This window comes from Hyla sarda, chromosome 4 (genome assembly GCF_029499605.1).
Source record: "Hyla sarda isolate aHylSar1 chromosome 4, aHylSar1.hap1, whole genome shotgun sequence".
NCBI classification, from domain to species: Eukaryota; Metazoa; Chordata; class Amphibia; order Anura; family Hylidae; genus Hyla; species Hyla sarda.
Genome location: NC_079192.1, coordinates 392,059,336 through 392,071,960, shown reverse-complemented (window position 1 = coordinate 392,071,960; position 12,625 = coordinate 392,059,336).

Below are 12,625 nucleotides of genomic sequence, written 5' to 3'. Positions count from 1 at the left end.
TCATGGAATAAAGTCTTGGTGCACAACTGACGGGTGAGTGCAGTTTCTTTCTACTGTTCTGATGCCACAGCGATTTGTGCCTTTCCTACCTGCACCCCGTAGTAGCACCCTTGATGGTCTCACTGCACTCCTTACGCACGGATCCTACCACTTCACTATACAACCCTTGCTTGCCAGTGCTGTGCCGGACATTCATTCATGTTTCTACATATGATGTACTTCAGATTTGTATATTACTTCTATTAAAAAATCTTAATCCTTCCAGTACTTATTAGCTGCTGAATACTACAGCGGAAATTATTTTCTTTTTGGAACACAGTGCTCTCTGCTGACATCACGAGCACAGTGCTCTCTGCTGACATCTCTGTCCATTTTAGGAACTGTCCAGAGCAGCATATGTTTGCTATGGGGATTTTCTCCTACTCTGGACAGCTCTTAAAGGGGTACTCCGGTGCTTAGACATCTTATCCGCTATCCAAAGGATAGGGGATAAGATGCCTGATCGCGGGGGTCCCGCCGCTGGGGATCCCTGTGATCTTGCGCGCCGCACCACGTTCGCTCCAGGTCTGATTACTGTCGACACAGCTGTCACACCCCCTCCTATAGGCTTGCCGTGACGTCACAATGCTCCGGCCCCAGAAGAGTACCCCTTTAAATTGGAACTAGATGTCAGCAGAGAACACTGTGCTCGTGATGTCAGCAGAGAGCTCTGTGTTCCAAAAAGAAAAGAATTTCCTCTGTAATATTCAGCAGCTAATAAGTACTAGAAAGATTAACATTTTTTAATAGAAGTAATTTACAAATCTGTTTAACTTTGTGCCACCAGTTGATTTAAAAAAAAAAAAATTTCCACCAGAGTGCCTTTAAGTGCAGAATAATAGGGGAAACATGATTATTTGGGGTTTTTTTTAGCCAAAGGCTGCAACATAACAAAATGTGAAAAAAGTGATGCTATCTGAAGACTTTCCAAAGGCATTGTACCTATTGTGCGCAAAATATACCGTTACGATATTTCATACCATTGGTAAAAAATGGGCACGGAAGTAATGAAATCCAGCACTGGGAATCAGCGGGGAGAGATTATTCTTTCTTATAGGAATTTAACCCGAGCTCGGCCTGCACCAAGTGCGGTAGTCTTGTTAAGCCGAGTCCCCACAGTTCCGCTGATAGAGTGCTGTGAAGTCTTATGGGAAATCAAACTGGTCAAGGCTCAGAGGTAATGTGAAGAGCGTTGAGCTGCATGAATAGAACGTCACTTTGATGGACTATGCGGCTCATGCTGATTGGCAGGGAGCAGGATCTGTCAGTAAAAGGACCGCGCCATTTCATGTAATTAGAGACAAATCATTGTTGTTGGGGATACGGGAGGGGAGGGAGGAGAAATTGATTTTGAGCAAATGAACTGTCGCTCTCCCATCCAGCGCCTACTCCTGTGGAGATCATTTTGGGCCTCTGTTTACCCGGCTCTAATTGGATATTAAAGGCATTCAAGGCCCGAAGCCATAGACCAACACTATGTCAATATAGATCAAGACATATATATAGTAACTATCATGTTACAGACATAAGAAACTTTAATGCATCCGTTGCTGTAATAATTACATTTTTTTTCTTCCATCGTGCAATCTCACTTCTTAGCGGAAACATATATATATATATATATATATATATTTTTTTTTTTTTTTTTTTTTTTTTCCCTACAAAAACACAGTAAATACATTTGTTTAAAAAAAAAAAAAATTTTTTAAAAAAGAGGAAAAAAGGATATGTAGCTTTTCTAGTTTCTGGGAAAACTGAGTTATAACTAATGTAGTCAACATTTGGCTATATGCACGTACAGTATTTTCTCACACAACAAAAAACTTTCCATATTTACAGGTAAAGTGAGTGTCCGGCTTCGGATTTAAAGAAAAAATGTGAAGCTGCCATTTGGGTGAGAAATTCCTGTTCCAAATGCCTAAATCTGTGCTTGGGGTATAGAGAGTTAAAGGGGTTCTCCACCATTAGGTGATTTTACTATTTACCTGGCAGACAGTAATGGACATGCTTAGGAAGGATCTGCACTTGTCTTGGGGCTAAATGGCTAATTTTGTGAGATTACCATAATGCTGTGGCTAGCTTTTTGTGAAATGACTATTTCCTGTTGGAGTTCCCTCCCTCCAACTACAAGTCCCATGATTTTTTGCTTGTAAGTGTGAGGTCACTTTTCTCCCTCTCACACATCAGCCACTGCACCCATTGAAACACACCTGTGATCCATTTCAATGCAATAGACCAGTGCTTTCTGACCAGGGTGCCTCCAGCTGTTTCAAAATTAGAATTTTTGCAGAATGGTCCCACCCAGCGGTCGCTCCACCCATGGAAGCAAAGACAGGCTCCCTCTGAACACCTGACCATGAGGATCATATTATAATATGATGTAATATCTTGGGCCACACTGAAACCTGGGTAAACCTGAGATGACACTCATTTTGTATGCTGCTAAAAATAAAGGTTGGGGCAAAAATCACAGAAGAATTGCGAGACCACCATCAAACACAGGTACAGACACTGTATTATGAACTACACTAACTTTACTGAATAAAAAAAAATCCTGGAATACCCTTTTAGCATGTATACCTTTTGTTTGCTACACTGCTAATACAGACCTATACAAACATCATTTAGCCTGAGACAGATGTAGGTCACATGTACAATGATTACAGGACTGAATAGATTATCAGATGAATTGACCCAAAAGGTCATCTCCAGTCTACGCTGTGAGAACATCTTTCTTCAAGCATTCTGTATCCAGCACCAAGAGGGACAACATACAAGTCAGAAGTGGGGAATCAGCTGAGCAAGGAACCTTCTGACAACATCAATCTCTGTGTGGACTTTCAGTCAGAGCCATTGTTGTGTTTCTAAACATGTCACAAAAAGTTTTTTTTAGTTTTTCCAGTGTACCATGACGCAAAACCATTAGTAAAGTTCCAAGTAACAAAAGTGTTGTTTAGGCTCGCATGGGATTTATCAGGTTAGCTAGACTACCGTGACATGTAACATCACCATTTATTACAACAAGGAATTAATACTCAAAGCTAGCCTGAACTGTCACTTTGCTACAGATCAGGCCTTGGATTTCACTCTTTGCATTGGGTTAAATTCAGCAAATCAATATATTTTGCAGTGAATTCTGATAACCCGCCTCTGCAGAATCCTCTTTGTATTGCCTCACCCCCTGAGTTAAACTGCATGTGACTATCTCAGGTATACAGGTTCAACAACCAAATACCTACTTGTGTAAATTTTTTTCATACAAAATCTGGGGGGAAAAATGTGCTATGTTCCATGGTCATTGCATGGACCGGCATTTTCAATGCAGTATCCCAGTACTGATCCTGCTACAAGAAAAAAATTGGCTGTCATATGGCTACGGTATTGTTATTAAGTGTCCTTGCCATTGCTTTACATTGTGTTTTCCATGTTATCCTACAATCTGTTCATGTAAACTGATACTGTGAATTTTGGTATTATGCTGCCAACTAGTGGCAAAACTTGGCCACCTCTTATAAGTGAGGAAGCGCATTATAAAAAGTTCTGGTAAGTGGGCGGATTCTCCCTAGCTTATCCTCTTAGCATTAATGGAATTGATCTGTTCTAGACCAATCTGAGTAAGTAAGTCTAGTGAGAGAGCGGAAGTGCCAGATCTCATCTCCTTAAATTTGCTAGACCTCCCCCTACCTGGAAATATTTAGGATAATCTCTAAGATTCCTTCAAGGATCCTATAAATTACAGATCATTCCTAAATCATATCTAAAAAATATATATATATATATATATATATATATATATATAGGAAAAATTAAGGAGGATTCTTCAGGGATAATATTTGTCAGAGAATTGAAATAAAAGTGTACAAGTATATCATAATATATTTGGGATCTGAATGGGTTTCAGAATAGGCCCAGAGACATTGTGGCTATGACATTAAGCACCTATTCTAAGACCTGTATCCTACAGTGGGCATAAGTTTCTTATTGCTGTAAAGTTAACTACTTTAACCAGACTAGCAGAGAGAAAAGACTGTCTTTATTGCACTTTACTGCACTTTATTAATGGGCTACATCCTCAGATCAGCTATTGTCCTACCTTATATTAATATAAGAGATTGTGCCTGCCTCAAAGTAATGTGAAAGGTTTCACCGATAAAAAGTAGCTGTCATCAAAAAAACTTTTGAATTTTGTATATTACTGTATTCCAAACAACTTTCTATTTTCATGTATTTAAAATGATTTTTTATTTCTATTTGTATTTTCATTTTGAAACAATGACCACTAGGGGTCTCCCTACATGTCCCGGCCGCAAGTCTTGTATAGAGTTTGGACTCATCCTGGCCTGGCATGAGTCCTAACTCTCATACTACAGTCAGGACAACCTGCGAAGGCCTGCGAAGAGGGTGGAAGTGGTCCCCTAGCAGGCTTCAGTGATGTCGTGCCTGCTGGGGAACGCACACTTTCTCCAGCCGGGGGCTTGCACTATGTGAGCAAGATAACAGGTAAGAAACAGAGCTTTTTAAAGCTCGGAAAACATTTTTAAGTGTGGGAGGGGTGTTAGGAGTAGTTAGGGACTATCATCTGAACTAGTTTAGAAAAGAGTGTTTTGTGACAGGTACTCTTTAAAGATTATTACATTGTTCTACATCGCTGTGTCTGGTTGAATCATTGCACTACCAAAACCAAGGACACCCTACTTTCCAGACAACAGATATACTACCTAGGGTGTGCCCTAGTGGATAAACTATTATCACCCATAAAGCAACTCTCCCCCCCCCCCCCTCTTACTGTGCAGACCCTGAGAAGTGAAGAGAGGACCAATGAGACCACTTTTGCCACTTTGATATTTGATGTGGTAACCCCTCTTCTTGCATAGCTACCTACTGGATGAAGGGTCACCGCACACTTAACCCCCAGGTTGTCACATTATATTATTCAGCTGCATCACAGAGGTGTTTCTAGTGAAGAATATCTTTAAAGAGTACCTATCACCATCTAAACTTTCCCTAATCCCCCTCCCCATCTGTCCCTGACTCTGACTAAGTCTATCCCTGCATTTATTTTGCTTTAGAACTCCCTAAAAATACCTTTTTTCTACTCTCTTCAGTAGCTCAATTCAAGGCACAGTGCACATGAGGTTGTCATAGCAACAGCAAGGAGAGATCGAGATAAGCAGTGCATATTATATAATTAGCCATGTGGAAAGTGGAGAGAGGGGAGAGGAACAGAGAAAAAGAGAAGAGGGAATGCACATACAGCCCAAGCACACAGCAGCTCCACAGTCTTCTCCTCTCTGTTCGCTCCCTGCTTGCGTACAAGCTCAGTGCTCCCCCTCCCTCCTGCCAGAGGAGCTGTGCTGAGCTGATTTCAGACTCACTCACTGAGTCCAAAATGCTTGCTGACAGGATTGCCAGGGAGACCCCTAGTGGAGAAGTTTTTAAAGTTAAAAAAAAAACATGAAAGGAGGGAATTTTTTTTAATAAAAGCAATTAAAAAGTTGTTCAGTAGGGCTTTATCTTTAATATATAAAAGTTTGTTTCATAAGAGGTACACTTTAAAATATGGCACTGCATGGAGCACCATGGCGTGCATGAGGTCTAGCTAAGAAAAGCAAATAAAAACATGATCATCAATCTGACAAACTTTATTGATATTATCAGAGGGAAAAAATGTATGAATAAATAAATAAATAAATAAAATGGAGTAATAAGATTGTGTACCATTTGGAATTAGCATTTTCATCATACATGTCATCTGTGGATGTATTTATGGAGGTTAACACTGGGTATAACCCTGAAATCATGGTACACAGGCCTCAGATTGGGGACAGTCACAGTGACATTCCTTGTGCAGAAGAACAGGATATAGGGATAATAAATAATAAAGGAAGAATACAGAAACACAAAGAGCCACAGTGAACAAGAGATAGAATAAAATAAAGATAGTCACTTGCCTACATATCATATATGTGGAGTACATAATTATATACAGCATACAGAACCTGACTGTGTCGCTGCATCTTCCTCCAGTACTCAAGGTCTTGTGTTCTCTCTCAATGTCATCCTTTTATCGTCCTTACAATATATACTATGCTCTAAATACTGACTACCATCTGATTCTGCATAACTATAATATATAGCTACATAATACTGCGCATTGTGCAGGGAATGCATGTATTCATAACAATCTATTCATATCAATACTCCCTCCCCCAAGGATCTTCTATAGACACATATTCTACAGATGTCAATGAAGCTTGGTGCCTGATGATATCTAGCTGGCATAGAATTGCATGATATACGGCAAAGCATTGCTGTGTACAATCAGAAATATGTCTGGGATGCAATGTTTGGTCTGTTGCTGCCAATAGGTAGTTCTGCATTGGCGCAATGCAGAACCATCTAGGGGCACACTCTGGGAATATAGTCATCCTATTGATGACGACAACAGTCATCCAATGTTTTGCACCCTACATGTAGCTTGTATGCTGGGAAAGCTCCCGATGTAGATACTAATTGTATCCATTGTCAGGCAGTGGACAAAAGAGTACCTTTTAGGCTTCAAATCTTGATGGTATATGTCAGCAGATCAGTCGTAGCAGATCTGTTTGTTCCATACCTTGGGATACTTTAAAAAAAAACATAAACCATATCTGTTATACGGATAGCATATTGGTCTATGAGTGACAGACGCCAACCTATGGCACCTGTCAAAGCTATACATTTATCGAATCGGTCGAGAAGCCCTGAGGATGTCCCTGTCCATTTATAGACAGTATTCCTGGAGGCTGCAGGGACCTTCTTCCTCTCCTCTTTTCGAACTCCCTTCAGAGTGTTGGTACTGAAGACACATGATACCGATTTTGAATTAAAATATGTACCACATGGCTCTCGGTAGTAGCAGCGCTCTCTATGGAGTTTGGAAAGAGGAAAAGAAGACTGGCTGGCTTTCCTATGGAAGATCTGATGATGTAACTGGATGATGTACGGACAATTATCATATAGATTGTTCATCTATGAACAGTTACACCATTGAAGGGCTTCATTTTGGGAGAACTCAACATACTGTATTACACTGTACGCCTTACCAGAGGAATACATAGAGTCCTATACATAGACATATGCATCTAACAATAAAGATACAAATAATGGTGCAGCATAGATAATTGGTCCTGCGTAAAACCACACTTATATGGGCACTCTTATTAAAAAAATGTTTTTGCTATTGCACTCCTTATGGTAAATAAAAAATATTTCTATGTTTTCTATGTTTTATTTGTGCTTAAAGTGTACCTCTCATGAAACAAACTTTTTATATATTAAAGATAAAGCCCTACTGAATAACTTTTTAATTGCTTTTATTAAAAACAAAATCCTCCTTTCATGTTTTTTTACCTTAAAAAATTCTTCACTAGGGGTCTCCCTAACAATCCTGTCAGCAAGCTGGGAGCTGCACAGAGCTGATTTCAGACACACTCACTGAGTCCGAAATGCTTGCTGACAGGATTGCTAGGGAGACCCCTAGTGGAGAATTTTTTTAAGTAAAAAAAAACTTGAAAGGAGGACAGGCAGCAGGGAGGGAGGGAGAGAGCACTGAGCTGTACACAAGCAGGGAGCAAACAGAGAGGATACATTCCCTCTTCTCTTTTTCAAGTTCCTCTCCCCTCTGTCCACTTTCCACATGGCTAATTGTAGATGCACTGCTTATCTGCTCTCTCCACCTCCCCGGCTGTGTGCCTACAACTGAGCTACTGAAGGGCATAGAAAAAAGGTATTTTTAGGGGGTTTTAAAGCAAAATAAATTCAGGGATGGACTTAGTCAGAGTCATAGACAGATGGGGAGGGGGACACCCCCCCCCCCCCCCGCACTCCAGACTGCATGTGCTCTTGAGCTTTTTTAAGCACAAATAAAACAGAAAACTATTTTTTTTAAACAAAGTATACTAGAAATATTTTTTATTTACCATATGGAGTGCAATAGCAAAAATTTGTTTTAATGAGAGTGACCATTTATGCATAATCAACACCCAGCATCAAGGACTAAATAATAATGAACAACCAATATAGTGCTCAAGGTGTGCCTAAAATTTAACTTTTATTATATCACAAAAATATAATAAAGTAAGGTGCCTGTGTAACCAACACCAGATAAAATCCTGTGTAATATAGTGTGGTCTATTCTTGATATTATTACAACAAAAGGCGCAAGTTAGGCTCTGCTGGGCCCTGCCAACCCACCTATGCCAAAAGGAAACACAAAGGGTACCACCGACGCGTTTTTACCACTTATTTGTTAGTGGTGTCATCAGGGAGGTTCAAAAAAAGGTTTCGTATTATAACAATTTAAGATGACCACAGAACTCAGTAAAGGTACATAGTCACGGCTAATGGCTAATAGCACTTATATGGCAGCATCTCCTGTTAAGGAAAAAAGCATGTGGGTGTAAGCCATAGAATATGAGACCGCTGTGGTGGGAAAAAGCTGTCCCTAAGAGTCCTGTATGGAGCAAAAATACACAGCCAGATATTCTGTAGACAATAGGTTTTGTCCCTTCAGATCCAGTATGATGCCATGTTAGCCAAATACAGCTGCCGATTCAACCTGTAAGATAATCTAACAATAAGCCAGAACATAAAGTGAGTTGGGCCTAAGATACAATTTAGGCCAATGGCTCCATTTTATTGTGTGTGTGGCTTATGAAATAAGGCATAATTAGAAATGTTTTACACTCTGGTGGATAAACTATCTCAGTCTACTAAAAGTTCTTGGACTTGGGGACAGCCACTGAGGTCATTAGAAGGATAAGAAGGATTTAGATTTTTCCAAGATGAAAAGGTTTATGGATTTTTCATTTAACGTTATAAATGACTCTTGGGCCCATCAGATAATTCTGAGGTCCACCCTCTTTCCATACGGAATATGTACATATCCACTCAATATCTTTCTTGTTATCATGCATGCACACATCGGACATATCATGAATAAGGCCTAATATTTCTGAATTTGTGAATATTTGTGGCAGTAAATGTTTAAAGGAAATGTCATCAGTGTCAACTGCACTAACCTGTCAGTACACACAAGTAGAGCAGGTGACACTGATTACAACAGTACTTAGCTTGCCCCCATTCCGTGCTGTAGTTCTCTGGCAATCCTCTTCGGTATCTTCGGCTCTGGGCCCGACTTGGAGCATGGGCGAAGCTTAGTGATGTCACAGCTAATGTTTTCTAGCAGCAGGACCCAGCAGAGAACAGCAGCGATAATGCGATAACGTCAATAAGCTCCGCCCATGCTCCAAGTCGGGCCCGAAGTGGAAGATACCAAAAATGATAGGCGGAGAATCACAGCAAGGAATGGGACGAGGTAAGTATCGTTATCATAAGTGTCACCTGCACTATCTGTCTGTACAACAGGTAAGTGCAGGTGACACTGATGACTGATTTCCTTTAATTTCCCTGCAGCACCTCCACAGGGGAAGTGAAGAATTACACTGTGCCAATTTAAATCAGTGTGTTAATTGTGTAATGCAGGACAGGACAGGTCCTCCAGAGTGAAGGACGCTCTTTGTAACTACTCTCCATTCTAATCAAGATATGAGGATGCTGAACAGGGACCCGTCTCTATTAACTCTGAATTTTACAATATAGAGACACATAACCCTACCTGTACATGAGCTTTATAGGGAAGTGCACAGGTAGGCTTACGTGTCTCCTCAATCATTACCATTCTGGAGAAGGACAATGTGGCCAATCTTAGAAAGATGTACGGCATGTTCTCTCTGCCCCAGGCAGTGTTCAGAGGAGGGCGACAGATGTGACAAGCCCTGAAGCACAGACTAAAATTAATACTTTGCATTCAAAACGAAAAGATTAAGGATTATGAATATTTGAAGCTTCCACTTATCTGACACAAAACCCATTTAAGAAAAGGTTGCCGAGCAGCTTGGCTCTCTCAATGTGAAGAGACTGGAGCAGAGGGGAAATGATCGCATATCAAAGTCTTGCGATGAACGGATTCCTTGGGAATGGATCTTTTTGTTCATATCGCTACAGTTGGGGGCACCTTCATTATAAGAGAGCAGGGGAATAGCGTCTGGCGATGAGTGAATTCAGTTTTATCATATCATCAGCCTACATTGAGCATAGCCCTGGCCGGGGAATGAATATATTCAGTGGTATAGAGCTGTCACCATGCTGGTTTTCTCTCTATAAAAGGAAATATGCCTTATTTATAAGACAGTTTGGTTTCAATTATTTAAGAAAGGCAACTGAGATACATTGTCTATAACAATGCTGTAGTGACGCACATACACTGCTCAAAAAAATAAAGGGAACACTTAAACAACACAATGTAACTCCAAGTCAATGACACTTCTGTGAAATCCCACTGTCCACTCAGGAAGCAACACTGATTGACAATGTCACATGCTGTTGTGCAAATGGAACAGACAACAGGTGGAAATTATAGGCAATTAGCAAGACACCCCCAATAAAGGAGGGGTTCTGCAGATATGACCACAGACAACTTCTCGGTTCCTATGCTTCCTGGCTGATGTTTTGGTCACTTTTAAATGCTGGCGGTTCTTTCACTCTAGTGGTTGCATTAGTTGCATTAGTTGCATGAGTCTACAACCCACACAAGTGGCTCAGGTAGTGTAGCTCATCCAGGATGGCACATCAAGGCGAGCTGTGGCAAGAAGGTTTGTTTTACGGACATTACATCAAAGTCGGATCAGCCTGTAGTGTGGTTTTCCACTTTGATTTTGAGTGTGACTCCATATCCAGACCTCCATAGGTTTCTAAATTTGATTTCCATTGATAATTTTAGTTATACTAGTGTGGTGGCCCAGTACACAAAAGAAATTCCGCTATGTGCATAGTGTGGCAGACTCCCCCTCCTCCTCCTCCAGTTCAGCCCTCACAGGGCTCATGTGGCCGTGAGATGTAGGTGCCACGTCTCCAGGGCCCTGACCAGCCATCGTTTCCAATACGTGTGTTGAAATGAAGCAGTGGAATGATGGTGTTCATCCCGTAATTCTGCTGACTAACTAATAATGTGTAATACAGCCAAAGAGACAATACATAAAACGCACTCACCTGGTATCTGCCCTAAGAAAAGTTAACTTTATTCCACGGGTAGCAAGGAATACAAGAGTACGGGTCGGGAGGAGAAAGGAAGGTGAGCTCAGCCGGGTGAGTGCGTTTTATGTACTGTCTCTTTGGCTGTATTACACTATACTTCTTGTTCCATGTAAGCGCACCCCTGATATCACTGCCGCACCACCTGTCCATTCATATACAGCCCAGCTTCAGCAATACACGGGATAACCCGAACTCATTACAGTGCCGGCTCTCTGTCTATCACTTTAACTAATAATGTGGCTTCCTCAAAGGGCCTGAGCAAACGGCAGGTGTCATGTATGAGCTGCCACTGGTTGACATTGAAGTTCCGAGGGGAGTACCCCTATCTGTTTGGATCATCAAGAAATCGGTGATGGCTTTTCTCTGTTTGCATAGTCGGTCCAAAATATGGAGGGTTGAATTCCAACGTATGGCAACATCGCAAATCAGACTATGTTGAGGGTACCGTTCTGACGCTGCAGGGTGTGCTTTGCGGTGTACGAGTGGCTGAAGGACATGCAAAGTTTCCTTCCTATTGTTTGGATGTCTTGCAGATGGGGAGAACACTTCAGGAGCCGCTTGACATCCAGATTGAACATGTGTGCCATGCAGGGCGCATAGCTCAGCCTTCCTTGTCGCAGCGTAGACAAGATGTTCTTCCCGTTGTCACCATGGTTCCCATTTCCAGTTTTCGTGGTGTAAGCCATGCTCCGATTTCTTTATGAATGACTTTTAGCAGTTCCTCCCCTGTGTGACTCTGTCCATCAAGGCAAACCATGTGAAGAACAGCGTGACACCGCCGTGCCCTGCACACATGGTATGCTGAAGGGGCACTGAGACTTGTCCATACAGTGGAGGCTGAGGACACGGCGGAGGATGAGGAGGCAGAGTCGCACACTGTCACAGGACCAACACCCTGAGAGCGTGGAGGAGAAAGCGGCGTGATCTGTCTAAGTTGGTGTTGTGGCTGTGCAGGAACCACATTCACCCAGTAGGCCGTAAAGGACATGTATTGTCCCTGACCGTAGTTACAGCTCCAGACATCAGCGCTGCACTTTGGTACACACCGACAGGCTCAAGGACTGACCCACCACCAAATTTTTCAGGGCTGGTACTGCCTTCTTTGCAAAGGAATGATGGCTTGGGACTCTCCACCTCGGCTCAGCACAAGCCATCAGTTCTCTGAAAGGTGCAGAGTCCACCACTTGAAAAGGGAGGGACTGCAACACCAGCAACTTGGACAGGAGCACATTCAGCTTCTGCACAGTTGGATGAGTGGGCGCATACTGTTATCTCTTGGACATGGCTTCGCCGATGGATTGCTGGCGGAATGACTGACAAAAAATTATAGGAGCAGGAGCATCTGAAGCGACAAAAGGAGGGTATGACACAAAGCTCCCTTCGGCTGATGTGATGGAGCCTTGGCTGGCTGAAAGAGGAAGCGGCGTGCCACTGGGTGATGCAACAGGCT